Source organism: Pezoporus wallicus, unplaced genomic scaffold (genome assembly GCF_028554395.1).
Source record: "Pezoporus wallicus isolate ANWC-B61680 ecotype Strahan unplaced genomic scaffold, APGP_CSIRO_Pwel_v1 contig_6580, whole genome shotgun sequence".
Classification (NCBI taxonomy): Eukaryota; Metazoa; Chordata; class Aves; order Psittaciformes; family Psittacidae; genus Pezoporus; species Pezoporus wallicus.
Window position 1 is genome coordinate 617,036 of NW_026635844.1, and position 24,541 is coordinate 641,576.

The 24,541-nt window shown below is 37.5% G+C and overlaps 1 long non-coding RNA gene across 1 annotated transcript in view; it reads right to left on the reverse strand.

The window, feature by feature from the left end:
- Positions 1-4,647: 4,647 nt before the first annotated feature.
- Positions 4,648-24,541, reverse strand: part of LOC130593317 (uncharacterized) — a 30,294-nt gene continuing 10,400 nt past the window's right edge. The window contains exons 3-4 of the long non-coding RNA XR_008970779.1: positions 7,963-8,107; positions 4,648-5,147 (exon numbers count right to left, since the gene is read on the reverse strand). This is a non-coding gene — a long non-coding RNA (uncharacterized LOC130593317). The remainder of the gene's footprint in view (positions 5,148-7,962; positions 8,108-24,541) is intronic.

Genomic DNA, 24,541 nt, shown 5'->3' on the forward strand with positions numbered 1-24,541 from the left:
AATGAAGTTTAAATAAAAGAACAGATGTCACTATAAGCAAAATAGGCTTTAAATTATGCTTAAATTTAGACTTCAGCTTTCTTTTAAAATAAAAATAATTTTTTAATAAAGATTTTCAGCTTTTTTAAATATAGAAACTTTTCAGTACTGGATTAAATAATGCCCTTAATATATTTGCCTATTTAAAGAAGTAATGCATAAATCAGATAAGAAGGATGTAAATTCTGAGTCCTCTGAGTCATATTTTACCACTGTTTTTCATAAGGAAATGCATTTGTTATTTATTTTAAATCTTTTTACAAAGTTCTTAGACAAAACAAGGTCAAATCACATATAACACCAGATCAGCAAAGAGCAAAGGTCAATGGTTTGCAATGCTGTTTTTTAAAGGTGGTAGGTCAATGTGCAAAGCCATAGGATTTTTGAAAATAAAGAAACACATCTTGCACTGAGGGTACAGCAAAAGAGAGATCCTTTTTTAAAGCATTTATTTTAAAAGGCAAATACCTCCCTAACAACAAGCCCTTGATGTCTCTGACACAAGAGACATGCAAAAGTCATTAAGGCTGTCCCAGTGGAGCTCCTACGGTTGCTTCACTTTAGGGTGGGTGTGAGTATGCTTAAAATTAAATTACTTTAAAATAAAGTTAGAGCAGTAAGCAATATCCTGCTTTTGACTCAGCAGGGTTTCCCATGAGAAAAGAAAGTGGGCAAAGAGAGCTTAGAAAGACAGACAAACGTATTTACCCCTAGGTAGAAAGTACAAATTAAATTAGCTTGCCACAAAAGGGAGATGTTTTCTCCTTCTGTTCAGATGTCATGGTAGTGAGGAAACATCGTCTGGGGCCAAGAAAAATGGCACAAATGCATTCATCTAAGCTACCATTCATCCTGTTCCAAGGTCTAAACAGAGCACATAAAAGAACAGTGCTGCTGAAGTACTTCCTTTCCTTAGTTACCAAATGGGGACTTGCTGCGGAACATGGGAGAGGAGGGTGGGGATATTTCCAGTGTGGATTTCGCTATTGTGGTGGAAATGACAGGGGATGTCAGAGACCTGATGAAGCTGGATGTGAAATGCAGTTGCCACAATCTGATTGCCTCTTTGCCACGGGGGGAAGCTTCATGTTGCACTCGGTGCAGTATATTGAAAGGTGCACTGCAAACTTTTCCTCTTCCTCTATAAAGCTGGAAAACAATAGAAGCGCTTCCTGAACCTCAAGTATATCTTTTATTGTGCCTCATTAATATGTATGGTTTTGGCATTTAGTAGGGTTCAGCTGGTATGCTTTCTAGTATCTCATTCTTTATTTATATTAGACTGGGAGGCGTGACCTATGGAGCCAGTTGGCTGTCATGAATTGGAATATTCATTAAGCCTTGTGAATTATGCATTGGGCTGCTTATAAACCAAGATCCACAGTTGATCCAGCCAGGACTCTTAACTGCTTCCCATTAGGTAGAATGATCCACAGATTGGTAGAAACATACATGTGTGCTGTGTGCTGCAGAAATCACTGTGCCAGTAATCCACAGAAGTGCTTGGGGATTTTGTGACTAATGCTCAATAAAGTCAGTCTAACCTTTGGTTTTGTATTTATTTTAGGAGTTTTAGAGTTGATTTTCTGCTCTTGCAAGTCAAGCCACACTGTGTTCCTCTAGATTTTAAGCTTTCCTTCTAACCATTCAGCAGCCTGTATAACAAATTGTTTTCTTGTCAGGCTTAGAGGTCTGCATCTGGCAAGAAACTCTCTTTATATAGATATCAAGGGCTACTTGTGTGAGAAACTCAGTGCTAAGAAAGAACTCTCAAGAATACAGATATTCATAAATATTCACAAAAGGAAAATTCTTGCTTGCCTTCAAGGTCATTTCTTATTTTATTAGGTTAACACATAGAGGCTAGATTCGATTTTCAACCATTACTTCTGAGTTTTGTACGTGTATTAAGGTCATATTTGTCTTAGTGTTTATGAACTAAAGTTGTTCTTCTAAAGCCAGTGGTCAGCATCTTATTTGTGTTTTGAAAAGCATCAATTGCATACTCTTCTTAAACTCTATTATTTACCTAAAGAAGACTTATAATGGAAACAAGTGGTTAAAATAAATTAAAAAGAAATTCTCAGAAATTTGGCATGAGGAAGTAATGAAGGATTTTTAAAACCTTGGTTAGTTTAAAAGCAACAACAGATTGATGAAAATGATGCAGAAAATTTGTCTTGTCACTTTATGATCTTTTAGCTTGAGATTTATAGTTGCAGTATGACTCACGCAAGACAAAACCGTAAAAAAAAAAAAATAAAAACAAAAAAAAAAAAAGAGAAAAATAAACCCCCCAAAAAGCTTCCACTAAAAGGTCTCTGTGTGGATTTTCCATTTGCCATGATGCATTACTCCCTATATTTAAGTGGTAGCCTTTCTGCTAAGTATACCTGCCAAACGAGTAGCAGCATTACTTGAAGCAACCGGGAGAAGCAAAGCCCTTCTTGTGCAATCTGAATTCACTGCATTGTTTTTGATAAGTTCTGTGGCCTGGCCTGAAAGTGGATAGCCTCATCTATGAAAAGGTCATGGGTGAGGCCTGTGTAAAATGGCATTGTTTACCTTTTTTTTAGTGAAGAGATTAGCTGTCATTTATTTCCACATACCTTAACGGAAGAGCTTTAAAGGTTCCCAGCAAGAGCATGTTCTTTTCTCTTTCTCAGCCTGTCACATACTTGTCAGATTCAATAAAATTCCTTACCTGAATTATGCAGATGAGGTTTTGTTGTGTCCAGCACCCATCATTGTTCATCTCCACTACAGCTGAAACTTCTGGCAGCCCTCTTGCTTATACTGCCTGATTTCCGCACTCTTTAGGTCAAGACCTTTCAACCTCAGGGCTTGACTTATGCCACAACCATTTGACAGATCGCCCAGGCCTTCACAAAAGCTGGTTGAGCTCCAAAGTGACTGCTCTCTATACACCACTGTTTCACTGTTTTGACATTTCCTTCTCACTTTTCCCCTCAGTAATTAGACAAAGGAAGAAAAAGACATTTGTGTCCAAGGAATGCTTTCATTTAGGACTGTGATAAATGGCTACCCTTTCCAAGAAGCTACAGTCCCACCACAGGAGAAAGTTTCTTCACAAGGAAGCTGAGCAGGGGCAACTACTCACTTTCTGCCTTGGAGGGAAGAGGGCGTGTGGAATACACAGCATCTTCTACTGTAAAATCTGCACAGCACATCTATTGATCTTATTTAGCTTTTTCACTCAGGCAATGCAATGGAGTTGAACAAGTTGTCCAAATTCCATCTTCATTCATTGTTCATGAGACGGCATAGGACAATGTGTCATATTAGTATAATGGACGGAATAGCAAACCAACCTGGACTGAAATGTAAATTGCAAAAACAAATGAAAGCATGTCTCTGACATTTTTTTAAAAAGAATTCTGGGGTTTGTAGGATGGACAGAAAATATAAGAATATTTCATTCCAATTTTGACACTGATTCTTTTTGTTTCTCTGGTCAATTTGTTTCTTGGCTTTAGTTTCTGCATACATGACCTGCAAAATATAAGTCTGATATTCACAGTCTTGGTAAAGTGTTTGGGAATCTCTGATTGAAGAGCTCTGAGTGAAGCAAAAGACATTATTAGAAGCAGCAGTGGCTGTAGCATCATTCTTCTACTGAGTGTATCCAATTTAAAACACTGCTTAATTCAGAAGAGCTCATTCCCATCCGAGCATGTTAACCCCTGCTGCCCATAATTTTTCATGAATTTCTCCTAAAATAACACTAGTTTATTAGCCTATCAATGATCTGACATATTAGTGGAGCATGACAAATTTGAAAGCATTTTTAAGGTATTCAGATTAAGATCTTTTAACTGCAGAAATTAGTATGGTTAAAACAAAAGCAGCATGTAACGTCAAATATTTTTTAATAGACGAAACTTATGTCACACATGTTTTAATAAGCTTCTTTCAGATTATTGTGTTAATGCTTATTGTTCCTTTGGGAAGAATGGCTGCCAAACATGTGAAATAATTGAAACTGCATGTGACTCAGTTGTTAGAGCCACAATGAGGAATTAGTGTGTTACAATTCATGGTATGGTTAATCTGTCTCTTCTGTTCATGGTAACGCATAAATCAGAGCATTACCAAATCACATTACCAAATCACTCAAATTGTTTTTATGATCTGATACTACAATGGGATTAATAAGCCAACAAAGCTGCCCTTGGAGTTCTGTGCATGATAGATGACCCTTTTCTCCAAGGCTTGTAATTAAGAGCAGTGCAAACACCAGAATCCTGAGTACTGAATTTTGTGACACAAGACTAGCATGCCTTCCTCTGCTTGCAATATTGCCATCTCATTACACTACTTGTTCCTCAAGAATCAAGGGAGCTGGAGTACATTACTTATTATAAGGTAGGTTAGATGGCCTTGCAATGTTATTGGTGTAAAGTGTGAACATAATGGGGGAAAATAATTGCATCTGTATATGTTGGCTTTCAGGAAACTGAAAGTCATACGTGTTCTTCCTTTTCTCTTCCTATGTACGTCATGTAACCAAATCCACAGTATAATTATTTTGGAAACAATCTTACTATTAAAACATTAAAAAAAAACAAGCATGGATTTGGCTTGGGTCTTTGTCTCAGAAAAAGGAAAGGCTTTCTAGAAGTTTCCTAGGTTAACAAGCTGGACCAGATAGCTTTATATACCTGAAATAACGTAGCCCCAGGGCTGGTAAGGGGACACATTCCAGCTCTCACTTCCCTCCTTGCACTGCATGCAAATGCATTCAGTAGGGAGGTAGAGTGGATTGGGAAACCATGAGAACCTGATTGGGAAAACTTTAACCAGTATAGCATTATCAAAACAGTTAACTGAGCTGAACCAACCATTGCAAATCTAATGCTGCTAGAAAGCAGAACACCTATGTCTGCACTGCTTTCTAAAAGAAAGAGTCATGCTGCCATTAGGATCTTAACCTGCCTTCACTTACCAAGCTCAGTCAGATGCAGACTGACACATTCCTGGCTGTTTTTATGAACTGGCACTATTCACATTTTCAGGGGATGTTCATCATGTTGTCTTCTTCCAGCTTTCTTGAATCTGCAGGATCTTGTTATGTGGGACTCAGTGAACTTAAGTTTAACTTTTTGTTAATTTCCTACTTGCATCTTGAATGAGTCCATCACCAGCTTTAAAGTCTTAAATCTCCATTAACAAATACATTTTGTGGCTTGCATTAAGAACTAATCATGCATTGGTCCTAAGGAAGTGCAATAAGCAATAAGATAAAATTCCCATCAAAGACTGTCCTACTGAAAAAGGACCAAGGATTTTGACACCATTAGAGAATTTATATTGATAAATGTTTTAACACTTGTGTAATAAGCATTATATCTATTAGCTCTTTTCACAGCCATAAAAGAATAGATTGCTGTGAATAATTTTCCACTAAACTATTTCCAAAATAAATTTTCCACTAAACTTGTTTCAACTTGCATTCAAAAATGCAAAAAAAAAAATTAATATATTATATTTAGATATGTTAACATCAGCAATTCAGCATAAATAAGAATACCAGAGTAACTATTGTGAAACATACCTTCAAAAATATTCTCAGAGAGAAAAACATCAACCTTCTTAAAGGTAAATATTGCTCAATTTTTTTGTTCAGTCAGGCTAACTGGAAATAAAAAGGATTCATCCCATTTTTTATTATATGAAAGCTTAAGTGGCTTAAGTGTTGGTATCATCCTGTTAGAGACTTCTACAACCTCAAGCAAGGAACAGTAGCTTATTTCATGTGTGTGCATCTGCCTTTCTACTCTTTTACAGAGCAAAATTAGAACTTTGAAAAAGAAACGTGGTTTCTGAAGAATTAATTTGCTCATCAGCCTTTTGATCATGATTACCTCTTCCTACCTCTTCTAGAATTAAATGAACCACCTTGTATCTAGACTTATAGTTAACTAAATCCAGTTTATACCAAATTAATGTAGTTTGTTCAAGATGGGCAGGCATAATTTGGTCTCATTTGTCTAGGCAGTGTTCAGGTAGGCTACAATTAGTGACAGGCAATTAGTGACCTAGCAAAAGCAGTACTATGGTGGATAAATACAGCTGAAAACGCAAAAGAAATGAGCCGGTTGTGCAATGAAAAGTGGTCACTTATGTACATGATACTGAGGTTTGACACACAGGCATCTTTTTTTTTTCTTTTCTTTTCTTTCCTTTTCTCTTTTCTTTCCTTTTCCCCTTTTCTTTTCTCTTTTCTTTTCTATTTTCTTTTCTCTTTTCCTTTTTCTTTTCTTTTTTTTTCTTTTCTTTTCTTTTCTTTTCTTTTCTTTTCTTTTCTTTTCTCTTTTCTTTTCTTTTTTTCTTTTCATTTCATTTCTTTTCCTTTTCTTTCTTTTTCTTTTCTTTCCTTTCTTTTTGTTTGTTTGTTTGTTTATTTGTTTTCTGTCACTGGAATGTGGCCACAGAATTTTTAGGGAGTTCTGTATGCATCCACTGTTTTAATAACATTGGGACACTGATAAATGTTAGGGCATAGGTATGCAACAAGGACTACAGATAAAATTTTGTGAAAGCAAATCCATGAGTCCACACAGTAGTGAGCCTCAGACACTTATGAGAGGCATGGCAGAGGTCAAGCAACTTTTTGAGTCAGATACATTTGCAGCATGGCTTGCATTTGTTGAAACTGGGTGTGAGAGTAGACAGATGTGATGTGTAAGGTTACATAGTATTTGAGCAGTTTTTGCCTTGGATCTTCTGGCTAAAAAGTACAGAGACCTGTTGAAAACAGAACTGAAAGAATTGTGTAGACTTGGTAAGTAAGAAAACTGTGTGAGGACGTTGGAAACGCTCTCCAAGAGAGTCTCACCTTGTGTGCAATTTGTTGATATTTAATTTGAGAAATAAAAGTTCTGATTGTTTTTTGATCATGTAACTTCACGTAAAGGAACCACTTAGCTCTGCAGTGCTCTCTCTTCCATATATAAGTTGCTACACAAGATAAATTCTCCTTTCACTTGGCAGAAGAGCAACGTTAAGCTGAAAGAAAAGGAATTGATGTCTTCATTGTTTCAGGTCTTTATATATCATGATTATATATGTTCATTTTCACATACATGGTGTCAAAAACATTAGAACAAGCTGATCACAAGTTGTGGCTTGTGATTGTTGCTAGTGCTTCATAAAGTTTTGAAACATTAGTAGAGACTTATTCATTACTGCAGTAAGGTCCATGAACAATGTTCTTACTCCTTTGTTAGAAAGATATTTGTTGAGTTTCCTTTTAACTAGATCAGCCCAGTGAAGATTATCCTTCCTGTCTCCTTTGCTCTTTTCCACATTTATCAAGGGATTTCTCTTTCCAGAATGCCAAAAATTTCCTCTTTTTCTCTTACTTCCTCCCAATGCAAGGCAAAATATAATTTGAAACAATAAGCCAATGTTGTTTTTAAAAAAGCAAAAAATAGTCCATTCAAAGCAACTTAAACATAAACATTAGCAATTATTTTAAAATATTTTAACACTGTAAATATAAACAGGTACACGTTAGGTTTGCAGACAAAATACTACTGGAAAAAAAAGAATTTTTAAGGATGATTTATTTGAAAATTTTTGTATATATATTTTTAAATTTTCAGAGGTAGAAGACTGACTAAAATTGTAATACCTTCTTTTTGCATGAGGATTATAGTAAACTGAGGAAAATAGATTTATATTCCCAAAGTGCCACTGATCCAGACTGTGGTCACCATGATTCTCTGCACAGCTAAGCACAAAACTCAACTCTAGAAATACATTTTCTACCCCTCCTCAGTTAACAGCAGCAATAGTTCCCAAATACCTCTTTTTCTTTAACTATGCATAAAAATGGGCCAGGTCTGAAAGCTGGACAAGTTACAGACTTTGCCTTAAAAATAAATTTTCTTAACCTACCCTAAGAAGGCATCCTTTTGCTGATCACACTGGAAGGTCTTGACTGGGTCTCCTGCATTGACCACTGCTCAGCAAAAAAACACAGTGTGATCTAGCTTTCTCTGTGTTGATGACAAAGCAGGTGTTACTGGTTTTGGTCTGCTAACTATTGAGAAGTTAAGGTTCAAATCATATCATACATACAGATAGAAAGAGAAGGTAAAACACTGATGTACATCTGGCCATCTAACACATGGTCTTGTGTCTGCTTCTGGATCTTTGTGTCATCATCCCATAGGTGAAGTTACCATTCCCATATCATCTCAGATCCAGCTTGGTTAGGTGCCTAAACAGAGCTTGTATTTAGGTGAGCTCCTGAAGGCAGCTTACAGAAATCCGTCTAAGACATTGGAAGGTTATTTTCTTAGCAGTGCACCACAAGAGATCACACGTGACTACTTCAAGATGCAGCTACAAGAGAAGAAAGTGTATGTGCATGAAAGTGAAAAGATGTTTTCAGTCTGAATTCCTCGAAATCACAAATAAAAATCCCAGCTGTGTAGCTATTATTTGCACTGATCTGTAACTGCTCTGTTGAAGGTTGTATTTCATAGAATCACAGAAGCCCAGACCGGTTTGGGTTGAAAGGACCTTAAAGATCATTCCAACTCCTGCCATGGGCAGGGACACCTTCCACTAGACCAGGTTGCTCCAAGCCCTGGCCTTGAGCACTGCCAGGGATGGGGCGGCCACAGCTTCTCTGGGCAACCTGTGCCAGGTCCTCACCACCCTCACAGGGAAGAACTTCTGCCTAAGAGCTCATCTCAGCCTCCCTTCAGTCAGGTTAAAGCCATTCCCCTTGTCCTGTCCCTACAGGCCCTTGTCCAAAGCCCCTCTCCAGGTTTCTTGTAGCCCCTTTAGGCACTGGCAGCTGCTCTAAGGTCTCCTTTAAGGATCCTTCTCTTCTCCAGGCTGAACCAGCCCAGCTCTCTCAGCCTGTCACCAGAGCAGAGCTGCTCCAGCCCTCGCAGCATCCCTGTGGCCTCCTCTGGACGCATTCCAACAGCTCCACATCCCTTTTTATGATGTGATAAAGGCCAAACTTAAATATAAATATCTGTATTTTTTTCAGTTGTAGCTTCAACTCATATATTAGTCCAGAGAAACTGCATGTTCCTGCAGGACCCATATCAAGTTTGATGTTAAGAGCCACAAACCCTGAATCTTTGACACATTGTCAAAGGCTAATGCTTGTAAACCATGCTGGACTACCAGAGAAAAATAATTAAATATAGATAAGAGAATATTTCAAGAGTCAATTTCAGCATGTTAATTTTCTATTATGTTCTTTGAACATTTTTTTTCTGAATTTCAAACCTTTCCTTTTCTTTTTTTTTTTTTTTTTGCACTAATAGAATTCCTTCAGGACTTTACAACTAGTCCTTCCATACAGGAACAAATTGAGTCCTACATGGAGATAAACACAGAGGGACTATCACTACCTTCACTGTAGTTATTCTTACTTTACTTCACTGCTCTTGGAAACCTTGTTTTTTAACTCAACTATGCTTTATACTGACAATCTTTCTCTTGAAAGATTTGATGTATCTAAAAAAGTTACCATTCCTTGGAATCATACATGTGTCCTACTCCTCAGCTGGTGTAAATCAGAGCAGCTACACTGACAGCCTAAGATATGGCCCATGCTGAATGTTGTTCATAACAGCCGCTAACAAGATTGCTGTCATATGAGTTATTCTTCTGTAACACACATGCTACAGATAAGAGATCTTCTGTAGTTCCCTTTCTAAATGTAGCCCATTGAGAAATTGGAAAAATACCACATCCTGAGCGTAGTAAAAGAAATACGTAAACTGACCAGCACAATTTACAGGTAATTAACTTTAATGGATGGTTGGTTACAATCTTTTAACTACCAAACACTAAATACTAGTCAATTAAAAGGTTATAAAATGTGACTATTGAATACAATTAAGGTATGTTAGAATAATATTTCCATACAGACATAGTGTTATGCAGCTCATTTATAAACTATGCTTTTAATACGTACTGAAGTGTGAACATGCACAGTATTGCAGTTGTGCTGACAGCAGCAACATCTGGGTGATTGCATTCTTTAAAACAAGAATGTGTGGAATACTACTAATTCTCTAATCAGCAAATGTCATTCTCACTTCCTTCTTTTAGTGACAGAAAGTGAAAATGAGATTATGTTCATCGTGGGGTGTGCAAAGGGAGAATACAAATTTAAGTAACTTATGTCTCAAGCCATATTTTGCAATAAGTGTGTGTCCTGGGTTCAGCAGTAGCAGTCATGTTTCTCCTCCTTGGTAGCTGGTGCAGTGCAGTGTTTTGACTTTCGGCTCGGGAACAGAGCTGATAACAAGGATGTTTTGGTTTGGCCAAGGACTTTGTGAGCCTCATGCTCTGCCAGGGAGGAGGGGAAGCCAGGAGGAAGCAGAGACAGGACACCTGACCCAAACTGACCAAAGAGCTATTCCATACCACAGCACGTCATGGCCGGGGAGGTAACTGGGAGTTAGCCGGAAGGGCTGGGAGACTGCAGGGTTGGAGGAGGTATCGGTCGGAGCTGGGTCAGGCTTGGGGGGCGAGTTATCGGTCAGCGGGTGGTGAGGTGTTGTATTCTCTTCCCTTGTTATTTCCCTTATCATTATTATCATTGGTGGTAGCAGTAGTGATTTGTGTTATACCTTAGTTACTAAACTGTTCTTATCTCAACCCGTTAGAGTTGCATTCTTTTCGATTCTCCTCTCCGTCCCTCCGAGAGCAGGGGGAGGGAAAGAAGGGGGGGAAGTGAGAGAACAAATTACCTGACTGGGTTTAAACCACGACAGTGTGCTTTAAGATTTCACTTTATACTAAAGAAGAACAAAAATACCCACAAAAGATGTGCTGCTTTGGACAAGCTTGTACGAGAAAAGAAATTTTTACTGTGCTGCCTGCTATTTCTACTTATGCTTTCCAACCTCTTGTTCACCTAGTAAAAACTACAGATCACCAACTATTAAATGCCGTTAGTAACTGTGGCTAATACAGAAGCATTTTTACTTAGTTTCACTCGGCTGCAATCAGATCTGTAGTTTGTGTTGCCGGGTTTTCCCTTTTGATCTTTTGCTGAAGTTTTGGCATGGAGAATATGATGTAAAAGCTAAGAAAATAAAAGGGAAATTAAGGAAGAGAGTGCAATAGAGGTATGGAAAGTAGAGAAAATGCCAAAGTGGAAAGGTGTCTTTGTACTTTGTAGGGCATGTAGGGCTCTAACCCTACAAATGGTGGAAATTTATAGATGGGGGTAGGGAAGGCAGTTTTGTTAAGACAAAGAAACATGAGAAAGGAAGAAATGGTAAAGTTGAGGAAAGAACAATACAAAAAGAAGAAACAGGGAACAAATAAAGGAAAGGGAGACATTGTAATAAAAGAAAGATGAAACTGAGAGGTCTGGAGAAAACTGGGGCACTTGTTTCTGACTTGCGCTTTCTTCTGCTCTTTGTCTCAGAGCCCAGGGGAGCTGACAACTTTTCCTCATCTTGAGGCTCTGCTGGGGCCTGAGTCACTGTTTTAGAGCGTCCTACACCAGGATGTTGAACACTTCACATCCATGATTCATCTGCCTCCTTACTGCCTTCTCACCACACTTTCATCCATAAGCAGACATCCTTTACAGCTTCCACAATCTTCTGTTACTCTATTTAAAGGGTTCCCTTTTTTCTACTTTTTCAGAATGCAGCCATCCTCTATATCTGTCCAAGAAATTCTCCCATCCAGACTTCAGGTGATGGCTAATTCCACAAAGTGTGTGAGAAGATGAACATCAGCAGAGATGAAATCTCTGCACTCTTCCACATATTTTATGAGCCTTTGCCATGTTTCTGTCCTACTCTTACATTTTTTGAGATATGAGTCAAAGATCTACAGTGCCTTTCCAGGAAAGCCATGTTCAGTGCTGTGCAGAAACTCTCATTCCTCAAAGACCTTTGGAAAACTGACTCAGAGTTACCTCAGACTTTCACAGTGTCTTATGGACAGAGGTCTCTGCAGCCACCCACGTCTTGTGTATTCATTGAAAGTTTCTCAGTGACCAGCAAAGTTCCTATTTCAAGCTTCTTGGTTGCTATCTTTGTGTTTAAATCTTCCTCCTTCTATTTCTCTTTCTTACTCTGTATCAGCTGTTCAGGTTTCGCTATTTTTTGCCTCTTTCCAATGCCATGTTTTCCATGGTGCAGTCAGTATATCGTCTCTTTCCTCTCCCATTGTATATCTCATAGAAAGATCTCTTTACTGTGCCTGAGAAATTTCAATGCAACATGAAATTGCTGAAATGGCTTACAATTTTTTGGGTACCATTTCATTTACTGACAGTGCCTTACTCTGAATTTAGTTTTTCTTGCTTATTTTAGATAGTTTGAATGCTCTCTTTCTCAGCCTTTTTTTTTTTCCTTTAAATGGAGAATAGATTTTTTCCAACATCTGATTTTATAGGACTGGGCTTCACAGGACCACATTTTTATAGGAGCTGATCTTTTACAACCCAATTTCCCTTATTTCTAAGATTATTTTGCTATGTCCTACCTGCTGATCTCTTCCTCTTTTCTTTCCTCTCTTCATTCCTTCAAATTGAGTTTGGTTTTAAACCAAGGGGATCATGTGAGGAAAAAAATATCAAATAATATAGCACTATTGAGTGCTTTGGGTTGGAAAGGACCATGAGATCATGTAGTTCCAACTCTCTGCCATGGGCAGGGATACAATGGAATTAGGTTGGTTGCTTGTGCTGCTGTTGATTCCCTCTCCCTCCCGCAACAGGAGTGTTCCCAATGCTGCGGGCTGGCTATTGGCAACTGAAGGAACAAGTAGAAGTCTCTCCCCTCATTGCCCCTCCCCCCCCACCTCCCCACCCTGTTTTGAGAAATAGCACCTTGTAAATGAAAGATCAGTAGAAAGGCTTTTGAAGGGTTAAAATCCACCACCCACCACCCACCCTACAATGCATGTGTCAGTTTTCTTTCAGTCTTCTTGGGTCATGACTTCGGATTATTTTTGAGCCTGTCATGATTATGATTTATTTTTTTAGAAGAAGATGTGTTGTTCTAATTTTATGCCACCATGTTGAGTTTCAAGAAGAGTAACAAGTATGATAAAGTTTCTCAGAACGGCTTTCTCCCAGAGAGCCCCCAAAATAATGAGAAGTGAGATGAAACCCTCCGTTTCTCCACAAGAACTTTACTCACTTTGCTCCAGCCCTCGCTCCATGCTTTTTTTTTTTCCTCCCATCACCAGCAGTGGGTGTTAACCAGTTTTGAAACTTTGCTGTAATTAGGACATAAAAACCACTTTCCTTTGTGTTTCTGGGAAGTATAACAGAGGTCAGCTTTACTTTCTGATGTAGGAAACATTCAGGGCTTTGTCTTCACTAAGTGAAAATGGGAGTTAAAGGAGGGCTCAGTAATCACAACTTTGAAACCACAGCACACAAAATCTAACTTCTCCCACTCACAATTCCTACTTCAGGTAAAATGAGAGTGTGTTTGTTGTTTTCCCTAATACCTTGTTGGTCCAAGAGTCAGGGGCTTCTGCATTGTTAAATTCAGGACACCCAAGACAGTCTGGTTGTCCCATAAAAATTTCTGTGTATTGTACACTGATCAGAGAAGCACCTCTAATCAAACACCTTCAAGTCATAAAAAGTCAACAGAAAGAAACCAGAGTTCTGGCTGAGTAAAGGTCTCTGGTGGTGGGTAGTAGAGACCTTACAAAAAGTAAAATTTTGTGCAGTAGGATCAGGCTTTAAACAGCTATTTGACCAAAACCGTAGAATAAAAAGCTTTCATCAATTTCTACAAAAGGCTCCTGTGGACTAATCCTCATCATTCTGTGGTCCTTTTACAGTATAGAACTGAGAAATAAGGAGCACCAGGAGAGTTGGTGAAAATGTTAGGCTTTGATTTTTCATATACTTTCTCCTATACAGCCTAGTATTTATGTTTTGATGATCTGAGCTGAAGGAGCCTTCATCCTGAAATGTTGCTGAGCAAGCTGTTTTATTATAAAATATGGGCAAGTATCGAGGAGACATTTGAGTTTCCCTAGTCTTTTTTATCTTAAAACTTCATAACTTTGGGCAGATTTAGAAGTTCAAAGATGTTTTTAAAGAAAGTGTATATTCATTTTGAAGAATTTGGGGAAAATTTTTATGAATTCCTGTGTTTGTTCTGATAGCTCCCTTTAATATTTCTTTATTTATTTTTTTCTCTCTTAATGGAGACATTTCTTTATCCCTACATCTGCTGTCTAGCCAGGGCATGATACCTTTTTTTACCCTCTGCACATGTGGTCCTGTAAAAATGTCACAGATTGCAGAGTCCAAGTGCTCCAAAATGTGAAGCCAAACAGCTGCGTCTAATCACTTGCACAAGGAAGATTTTTGGAGCTTCAGTTTCAGCTCTCATCTGCCCAGAATCCTGCATTTCCTGTGTCCAGATCCAGTGGCAACAATGTCAGAGGTCTTTGATATGTGGGCATCATATTCAGAACCAGTGCAGGAGGCACTTCGTTAACAGCCACAGCATGTTTTTTAATTTGATATAACTTCCAGACATTTTGTTTGGATTCAAGTAAGTGTACTTCCCTTAGAGAGAAGCACACAGTTTTTAGCAGTCGTTCATCAAGCCAGAGGCAATTCATATTATTTAATTGAAGGAGATTTTATGCATCACTCACTCATGCAAGTCACGGAGAACTTCAGGCACACAGCCACTTGCAGAGAAGGGTCCATTCCCTTCATTTCTTTAATGTACCTTGAACATTGTCCCATGAGGACAGCCTTCCCTCAGGTTATGCTGTACACTTCACTTAAATGGTCTTCTTGAGCTGAACTGTCAGTCCTTTTACCTTGATGCATCTTGGCCACACAAAGTATGCAAAGACTGCATATTGAGTTTATTTTGAGTAACTGAGTAAAGTCATGCAGGGAGCTATATGACCATAGAATAAGGTCCTCCTTATCTGATTGACTAGTTGCGTGATAAATCGTCTTAGCTAATGAAGTAGAAAACTGAGTGTGAGCAAATTATTTCATTCTGGGTGATATATATCGCACAGAGTCATCCATAAACTTTCTGATTAAATAATAAAGTTTAAAAAGTGAAATTAATAGAAAACAAACAAGAAATGAAAAAACAGTTCTCCTCCAGTGTGTAGCTACCTTTGAATATCTTGCTGGTCAAACTTAAACACAATTTGAAAAGTATGTGCAGACAAAACATGACACATGAAATTGGAAGTAAGAGAAATTGTGACTGATGAGACTTCAAAAAAAAGAAAATAAAATTACCAAAGGACAATTAGATGTATTTTATTATGTACTGCCATTGCATTTATTTATTTAGATGTGATAAATTACTGCTCAAATGGTTTGGTTTAACCTTTGCTACAATATTTTATTAAACTGATCTTTGTGATCACTGATGCTTTGGAATGTGAACTGTGCAGAAGGCAATGCTGGATGTTCAGCACTTTCAAACCCAGCTCTGTTTACCAAGCATAAATGCAAATGCCAGTTAAACTACTCCCAGTTCTATCCGTCTGCTGTTCAAATGCAGGAACAATTATCTCCATCAATATTTATTGGCCTAATCCTAAACAGACAGTTCCATAAGTACAGGCAATAGTCCTGTTAGCGTGCTGTTAATTTTCAAGCATAGAGGCTGAAATGGACTATAGAATTACTGAAAATAAGGAGAAGTACATTTCCCTAAGGTAAAATACACTCAGCAGCCACTGAATAATGGAATTAGATTTTTTTCCATGGCTCTGTTTAGTGGATTAAATCTGTGCAGTCCTCTCCATTCATCCCTGGAATCTGCCATTTCCAGCTTTTTCCTGGCGTTCATTGCAAAAAAGACCTTGAATGCCTTGCTCCCCAGCTGGTCATTGTGAAGACTGAGAATGATACAGCTTGAGGAGAGGTTATTTATTTTACTTCTTCTTGATTTAGCTCATTACAAACCATCCTTAGATCCTCTGTCCTAATGTAAGTCAGAACTTGGTCTGTTGATGTCTCCCCTGTAGCAGAATTGAATGACACCTCAGTACATGATGGGAGTCACTGATTTCTGCCAGCAAAAATAAAGGGGGTTACCAATGTAAGAGCATGGGCCTTCATAAATACATTTTTTTGAGGAGAGATATAACCTTTTAAAGTTGTGTCAAGACTGTTTGCTTTATTTCTGAAATCAGACATTTTTAAGTAAATAACTGGCTGCCACATAAATACACATTCAAGTTAACCATTAACAGAGGGAACAAATTACTTAGAAAGATGCAAGGGGTAGCAGTAGCGGAAACAAAAGCTCCATTTTTATTCTCAGGCTAAATACAGCATACAGCAGCTGCACTGCATGCTAAACCCATATTATTCTCTTTATGACCTCAGTTTTCACCTTAGATGGGGTTTCATGCTCCACCTAAAAGCAGATAGTATTTTTGTTTCTAACCTGACTTCTCAAGAGGCTTCTTTGAACAGAAGGCACACTTAACCTTGTAAAAATAAGATAAATACCTGAGTTTGAGGTTATAGACTTCTTTATTTATGGGAAGGTAAAGCCACCCTGTATGAGTCCATGAGATGACTTTCTTTGCAAGCCACAAAGCCAAAAGTCAATGTTTGTCTGTTCCACAGTGTATGCCCAGAAGATATAACTAAGAACCCACCTGCTTTCACATTAAAATGTAAAACCTAGCTATAAATCTATTTATTTATAGTGTCCTCTTAGAGAAGCCATTCAAGAACATGTTTCACATAGCCAGAGTTTTAGGATTCCTCTATGCTCATCAGTCTGAGCAACTCTCTAATCCCAGCATGGTAATAAAACATTAAAGATATTAATTTAGGAAATCAAATATAATAAATAGTCTTTGCTTTGTACAATAATAAGTCACTTTGTACTTTCTTGATAAAGGACAGGAAAGCTGACTCTATTTGAATGCCAGACTGAGTAATGTGAATGCAAAATTGACTGAAAATGTTAAGATCTTTTTCTCAATGTGTACAGAGTGCTGAACACCCAGAAGTCCAAACTTCTTAGGAATTTGATAGGTGAGAATTTGCTTTTCAAAGAAAGTAAGAGAAGGTACAAGGAAAGGTGAGAAAACACATAATTAAGTTTGGCAGTTCTTTGTAGGGTACGCAAATAAATCCAACCAGGGAGCTTCATGTACAGTTTTGGTTTTCAGGATTAGGCACTGGGTGCTTGAAGTCTAATTGTTGCACTTGGGTGAACATTAAGCACCAGATTCCTTTTGAACTTGCTCTTTCTGCACACAAAGATGAAAGACGTGCTATGTTTCTATGACACAGCATTAATGCTGTATTATTGATAAGCTGATTAACCTTCCATTTGGACCTATTTCATTCATATGCAGGCTTAGTCTTAATCTGTTCTTGGGCTAAAATTTCCTGTTTGGATCAAATACTATCAGTTGATAATAGTTTTTATTTTATTTTACATACAAATGTACAAGTATCATTACACATCCTTCCAACTTTTCATTCAAACTTCACCAGCTCACACTTCAGATGCACTAGAATTCAGTTCAATATTCAACAATAAAGGCAGAACCTTCCGTCCGGAACTTCAGGGCTGTTCAAGGTTTTCTGTGCTACAAAGGGTAAGAATCAAAAGAAATTTGAGCTGGCAGTGATAAGAAACACCAAAATTCACAAACTGCCTGTGGAAAACTTCTGCAATACAAATACAGAAAATTATGTATATCTAACCTGTGACTCTATTCATCTTTCCAATTGTTTAGAAACAGGAACTCTGTATTAAAGCATACTGATTATATTTAGGATTGTCTCTTTCTATATCATATTATTTTTTGGTATATTGATCCAAAACTGACCAACAGGCATCAGAAGTACTTCTTTCTTCATTAATATCTTGTTAGTTTTAGATGCAGAATTCTTCTTAAAATACTGCTGTTTAAATTTGGTATATTTTCCAAAACAAGGAAAATGCCTTTTACAGCTGTAAATTTCACTCTTCTCACAATCCTAACTGAGGATCTAGAATTTTTTTTATACTTAGAAAATGAAAAAGTTGACAGAAATTTGCACATTGTACCCATCACAAATAAAATATTTTGAAGTGTTTAAGGAAGGTTTTGTTTTTCCTTTTGGGGTTGCTCTGCTTTGCATAACTATCAATTCAAAAAGAATTATCCAGCATTATTGCAGTATTTGTAATTCTACCTGGTGTCAAACTTCAGAAATACATTGAAAGAGTGCGTTCCTGTGAGAAATCTAGCTTAAGTTTAGATGAAACGTGGATAGGATTCAAATTAACTTTGAAACTTTCCCTGAACAAAACCTTCAAAAAATCTTTTGCTCTTATACTTCTAGGCTTCAACCTTTCTTAGTCTGCAGAAATACCTAAACAAATTTAGACCTGCTTGTAAATGAGATTCTATTTTCTTAGGTTTCTGTCACAGATTTGTGAGGAATGTGGGATAGACTTCCCACCTGAAAGCCACAATGATAAACTAACAGCTATAGGTTTGGACCATGGGATATAGACAATGGGGTCTTCTCAAACTGATCACCTCGGAAGGCTGAGAATAGCATGAAAAATGGTGGGGATTTCAATGGACAGTCAGTCTACTAGGAACAGTCCTTTTCATAAACAAAGTGAGGGTGAGAATTACTATTCTCTGTATTTTATTCTATATTATACTGTGTAATATAATCCAAGACATGGGATGGTAGGCATCTCACTCCTTATTTCCGGTATCTATTCCGTGATAGTTTTGTAACTGGTCAGGAGCCCAGTCAGCTATCACTCACTGTTAAACAGTGAAGAGCAAAGCATGGAATCATCAGTGGACTCATGACAGTGCCCTTGAAAATGCCGGGTGATATAATGGCATATGTGGCCAACTTTTGTTCTTCACTCTGAGACAAGCTTAGGGTGTTCTGTGGAAACTTATGGTAAAAAAAAGACTCTTCTTTGCTTTGGGAAGACTGTCTGCCTTGCTTTTATGTAAGCACACACAGCAGGCTAAAACAAGACCACAGCTGTCAGCGCCAGCTCTGCAGATTGGTGAGAGATCATATTCAACTCCTGTTACTTGTTTGCAGACCCTCTTATGTGTAAATCAGTGGTCGGCACTGTGTACCTTAACCTATGAGTTAAAAGAAATAAGGAGTTGATAGTTTTTCCTATATTTCATTACTAGAGAAAGATACTTCTATAGGAGGTTGCAAGTCAAGTTATTGACTTGAGAAGTGTCTTTTGGATCTGTTCCAGGCTTTCAGATAAATATACATTTTGGCAGCCTTAAAAATATGCATTATGCTTATGACAGACTTGTCTATCACTTTAAGTAATATGTATGAGTTCTTTTAAAAGCAAATTATTATTTAACCACCAGTGCTCCTCTGTTCTACAGCTGGTTATAAATATATTTATTAATAACCATTCACTTACCTGATGGATTTAAACAGTTCATGCTCAGCCATTCTTGAGCTTCATGTAAGTATAATTTAGGGCATAGGATATGCTTATTAAAACTGCATCCTTAAAATACTTATGAAAATGACCAGCTGCTAAAGCCATTTTTTCAGCAGACTTAGTAAATTTTATATTTCTTTCCCTTCACTATGTCAAATGCAGTTATATGCTATTATGGACTAAAATCTTGCTAAATTAGATGTATCTAATCAGGGTAACACACACCAGTGAATTACTACAATGAAGAAGAGGCAGCACTAAAAGGTGTTTTAAATGCCCTACCCTTTCACTTTTGATGCCTGGGGCTCAATTTCTTGCTTTGATCACAAGTGAAAACAAGTCTGGTGGTCAGAGATAGGTCTGACAGAAAATCCTCATCACCACTAGCCATTTCTGCTTGAGAAAGACCAAGAGCTTGAGCAGCAGGTAGCACAGACGCTGAAACTCGTTTGGGTGGGGGTTTGGGTAAAATTAATTAAATCTGCTTTAAGCTTCACCAGGAAAATAAAAAAAAAAAAGACTTTTGATTACAAAGAGTTGAAAGTTCTTTTTTTTTTTTTTTTTTCAGTTCTTCTTTACTGTTAGTCTGACAGGTTCCCATCAACCTTAGAATTTCTGGTGCATAAAAGAAGGAACATAAAAACTGAAAAGGAAATGCCAAACTGATTTCTGTGAATTGGTTAAAAGTTAGTCTTCACTGTGTTCAAATTACCACTGTGACTGATTTAAGATTTTAACTTTATGAAAAGTTTAGCTGTTCCTCCCTCTCCCAAAAATAATTCATTATCAATTGTTATTCTGGCCTTGTAATTAATCAGCTTTGTAAAGTGCTTCATTTGGTGCACTCATATTGTTTAAATAAATTTGAAAACACTAACCTTGTCATGTTCAGGGGTCGAGTGTGGGAATGAAGTTTTAGAGTACAGAGGGGAAAATACTTCAAGACGTATGCACAAGAGATTTCTTACGGACAATCGAAATTTATTTTCCAAGTAGATGGTGTACCCAGTGTAAGTGAGCACTGTGACATGTTTTAAGGTCTCCTTAACCTGTCTGTGCAAATTGCATAAATCACAGCAATAAAATCTCTCTATTCAACATGCTGAAGCTGAAGAACACTGACCAGCTTTTGACCTCCTATGCTGGGCCCCAGCTGACCCTCACTTGGAAGTTCAGGCGGTCAATAGCAGGTCACCAGGGGCATCTGCAGTCTTGCTTAAATCCAGTTTGATTGTAAGGTTAAAAATAAGCTGCACAGGTATACTTTGTCACCTTCTTTAAGTCTTCCTGACCACCACAGCACATGTGGCTCTTATGAAGCCACAAAAGAAGTGGGGAGTATGCAGGGAAATGGGGGAGGAAAAAAATGAAAACCAAGGTTGCATTCTCACTGCCCATCTCCAGTTTGGCATAGACCAAGTTGGTCATTTGTCAGTATAATGGATCTATAGACAGCTCTAAACAATTGCCAAACATTCTTTCAAAAGTCATTAGTTTTTCAACTAATATATGTCTGTTTTCTGCATTTGTTGAACCCTTCACTTCTCACTGAAAAGGGCCTGTTAAACTAAACAGAGGCCTGATCAGTTTTCAGTGAGCTCTGAGCCTCAGAGTTCACCTGGGTCACCTACAAGATTTATGAGACCCTGGTACCAGCATCCGACTGGAACTGTGAGTCCAGCAGTGAGTCAAGCCTCCCCCCGCATGCCAAGTCCTGCAAGGCTGCCCTTCCTTTCCCAGAGGCTGTCAAAGTGGCAGCAAAATTGATGACCTGTGTAGATACCAAAGTGGACATCAATAAAAGGAGATGGATGTGAACCATCAGAGTGACATGCCTCACTGCTGGGATGGCTGGGGAGAGGGGGGAACAGGTTAAAAAACCACAGGAAAGTTATTTATACAGGCTTCAAGGACAAGGAGTTTGTCACTACTTGCTTGAGAATTTAATCTTTTCATGTTCTTTTTTTTGGTTTCCATCACCCTCCAGCTGATAAAAAGACTGTCAAGGTATTGCAGCCATGAGACAACTCTGTTGTGGTCTCAAGTGATGGAAATTGTGTTTGCAAGGAAATTGTTAATACAGTCATAAAAAATAATGAAAAGTGGCCTTTTCCAACAAGCACCAAATAATGTTCTCAGCTTGACAGAGCAGGAGTTGGGGTCTTGCTTAATTGGGACTTGAAAACTTCAGGCAAAAGATTTTATTATGTTTCTAGAAAATTGACTGGTTTTATGCAGATGTCATCAGGAGCTGAATTCCTGAAATTCACTTGTGTGAGGGATGTTCCTGCAGCAGGATGAGCAATATTTTCATACAAAGGAATCTTTACATGCAGATAGATTGAGAAAAACTTTGTTACATGCAATAACCATCTCTTAGTTTTAAAAACATTCTAAAGAAACCAACAAGGAAACAGCTCTCCAAATTTCTTTCTATTTTATGCTCAAAGTGTTTACTTGCCCTCTGGGACATTTTCTGAATTCTTATGAATTATGTAAATGAGATCTAAATCTAAAATGTGATTTGTGTACTTGGAAGCATTATGCATTCATCCACATAAGAAGGAATGGCAGATGTTTACAAAGAACTTCTCTGCTCTCCACACACAACATTCTACTACCCTCCTTCCCTTAAAATGATGTTCTAAGGTACAGAAGCTGAGATATACAAAGGGTTGAAAGAAAAAAACGTATCCTGAAGAAGAGGTATTTTTAAGCAGAGATAATGTTAAGCATGACTTAACATCTGAAGAGATTGAAAACTCTTTATTTAAACTGTATTTCTGTTTGTGACTGAAATCTCTTGTACACACATGTTTCAGCTTCCTAAGAGTGATTTAAAAGTTCAATAACATAAATGTAGGCTTCTATTTATGACATGCTGATACCCTTAATGGAAGACCTTACACATCAGTATTTGACTGATTTTTTTTCTTGTATCAGAGGAAAATGGAATAGTTACCAGAGATCTTTTGAAGCTGATGCAATCAATTACACACTTCCTGTGAGAAGGGAGATGTGTGAGGACTCTTTCCCCTTAGATCAGTGCCCAATGTACTAACACTTTGTGATGACTCATGTTTTGTCTGATGACTGAAATACATGTTTTGTAGCAGCAGGGATGAAAGCCAAGGAATGGCTTGCATTTTCTTGCACTCAGAAAAACAAATACTGAGTACTTTCTAAAGAACTTCATATAGCTGAAGACTCAAAAACTTTTTTTGGCAATTTTTAAAGGATCCCATGGAGCAAAAGATACAAAAAGCTTTTTTTTTTTTTTTTTTTTTTAACCTGTGCAACTGATATAAAACACTGTTTTTTTTCAGGTTGTTTCTATCACAGACCAACAATGGCTGGATTAATTTTCAATCAAGTGCTCTTCACTTCTGTTTCTCATGGGAAAAATGTTTTATTTCCGGTAGACCCACTGATTTAAAATTTTACAGTATTTGTTTGCCAAATGAGTACAGTTACGTTTGTCTGGAATGTGGTAATAAAGAGAATATCATTAATCTCTTAAGACTTTTTTTCATCTTCAGCATGTAGACAGAAACTCTGTAATCTGGTGATTCTTCATGTCCTCAATTGCTCCTACAAATATCTGAATGATGTTAGAAAGTACATTACAATTTTGTAAAGGTTAGTTGTATTTCTCTCTGTGAAATACTAATACTGTGAACAATTCAAAACTCCTGGTGGGCTTTGTAACTGCTGCAGGAACCTCAGACTTTGTTTAAGGTCCAGCCAGAGTTTATAAACTCTGCAGGACCTCACTGAAAGTTTAGAAGTTCCACAAGATCTCACGTGGATCTAACAAAACCTCAGGAGTCCAAGAGGTTTTATAGCCTCCATAGGAGATCCTGCCGTTTTATAAACTTTGCAGAAGAACTTGTGTGGGTACATAAACGTATTTGTAGTTCATCAGGACTTCATAAAATCATCAGGAGCTTTTATTCTTTGTCACATCAATCCCCTCACCTCAGGATTCACAGCCTGAACATACAAAGCAACCATCTCTACCCTGACACTACATGTTTTGTAAGATCACCAGCAGTCCTTTTCATCACACAGTTGTTAGATACTTTCACCCAGTTAGTTCTGCTATGAAAGATCCTAAAGCTCCAATATTTTCACTGGTTTTGAGAAACTCAGGTTCGAATAAAACAGCAGTGCAAAATGATACAAGTGCATATAGTGGAAAATTTAATGTCAAAAACTATAGCAAATTACTACAAAATTCTGAATCAAATAAAAATGCTAGTTTTCAGGGACAAAAGTAAAACCAACTTTTCAAAAAAGGAAAACAACATCAAGTCATTTCATTGTAACACATTCACATAAAAGAGTTATAAATCTTCTGTGACATGAAAGATTTTTTATTTCAACATCACCTGATTAATTTTAAATTCCCATTTGTTTTAATTTCCCTACCCAATGAAATATACAGACCTCATGAGGAATTGCTTATATTTGTCTGCATAATTTAGAAATGTATAATTGTGAAGGTAAAGCTCACAGTGGAAACCTATTAAAGTGTTCATTGCGGAAAAATTCTACAGTAATCAGCTTTTGAAGGTAAGAGTGTGCTTTCTAATTTGCATTAATTTTGAGGGATTTCATACTGCCAAACACAGTGTTAAAACTCTGCCATTTATGAATAAAAAAATATATTCTCAAATGCCAGGTATTTTCAATCAAAAGTTTTACACCAAGACTGTAAACAGACCCAGTCCTAAATTCATTACTTGGAAGAATCTCTTTTCATTATTTTCAGTTTGAGATTCATTAGAGTAGAGATCAAGACTAAGCCCAGCATTTCTTTACTTTCATTAAAAGTAATGCTCCTTCTCACTGTTCATCAGTTGCTGCTACATGGCAAACATGTTAAATACAGGAACAACCACCACTGATTTTTTACTTAATGACAGAAACAATGTGGGCTTTCAGATGTGTATAACCTATCATCTAGAGGCAGACAATTTATGAAATATTACTGATGAACACACGGTACACACACACACACGCATTCCCCTGATGAGATTAGGAATTAA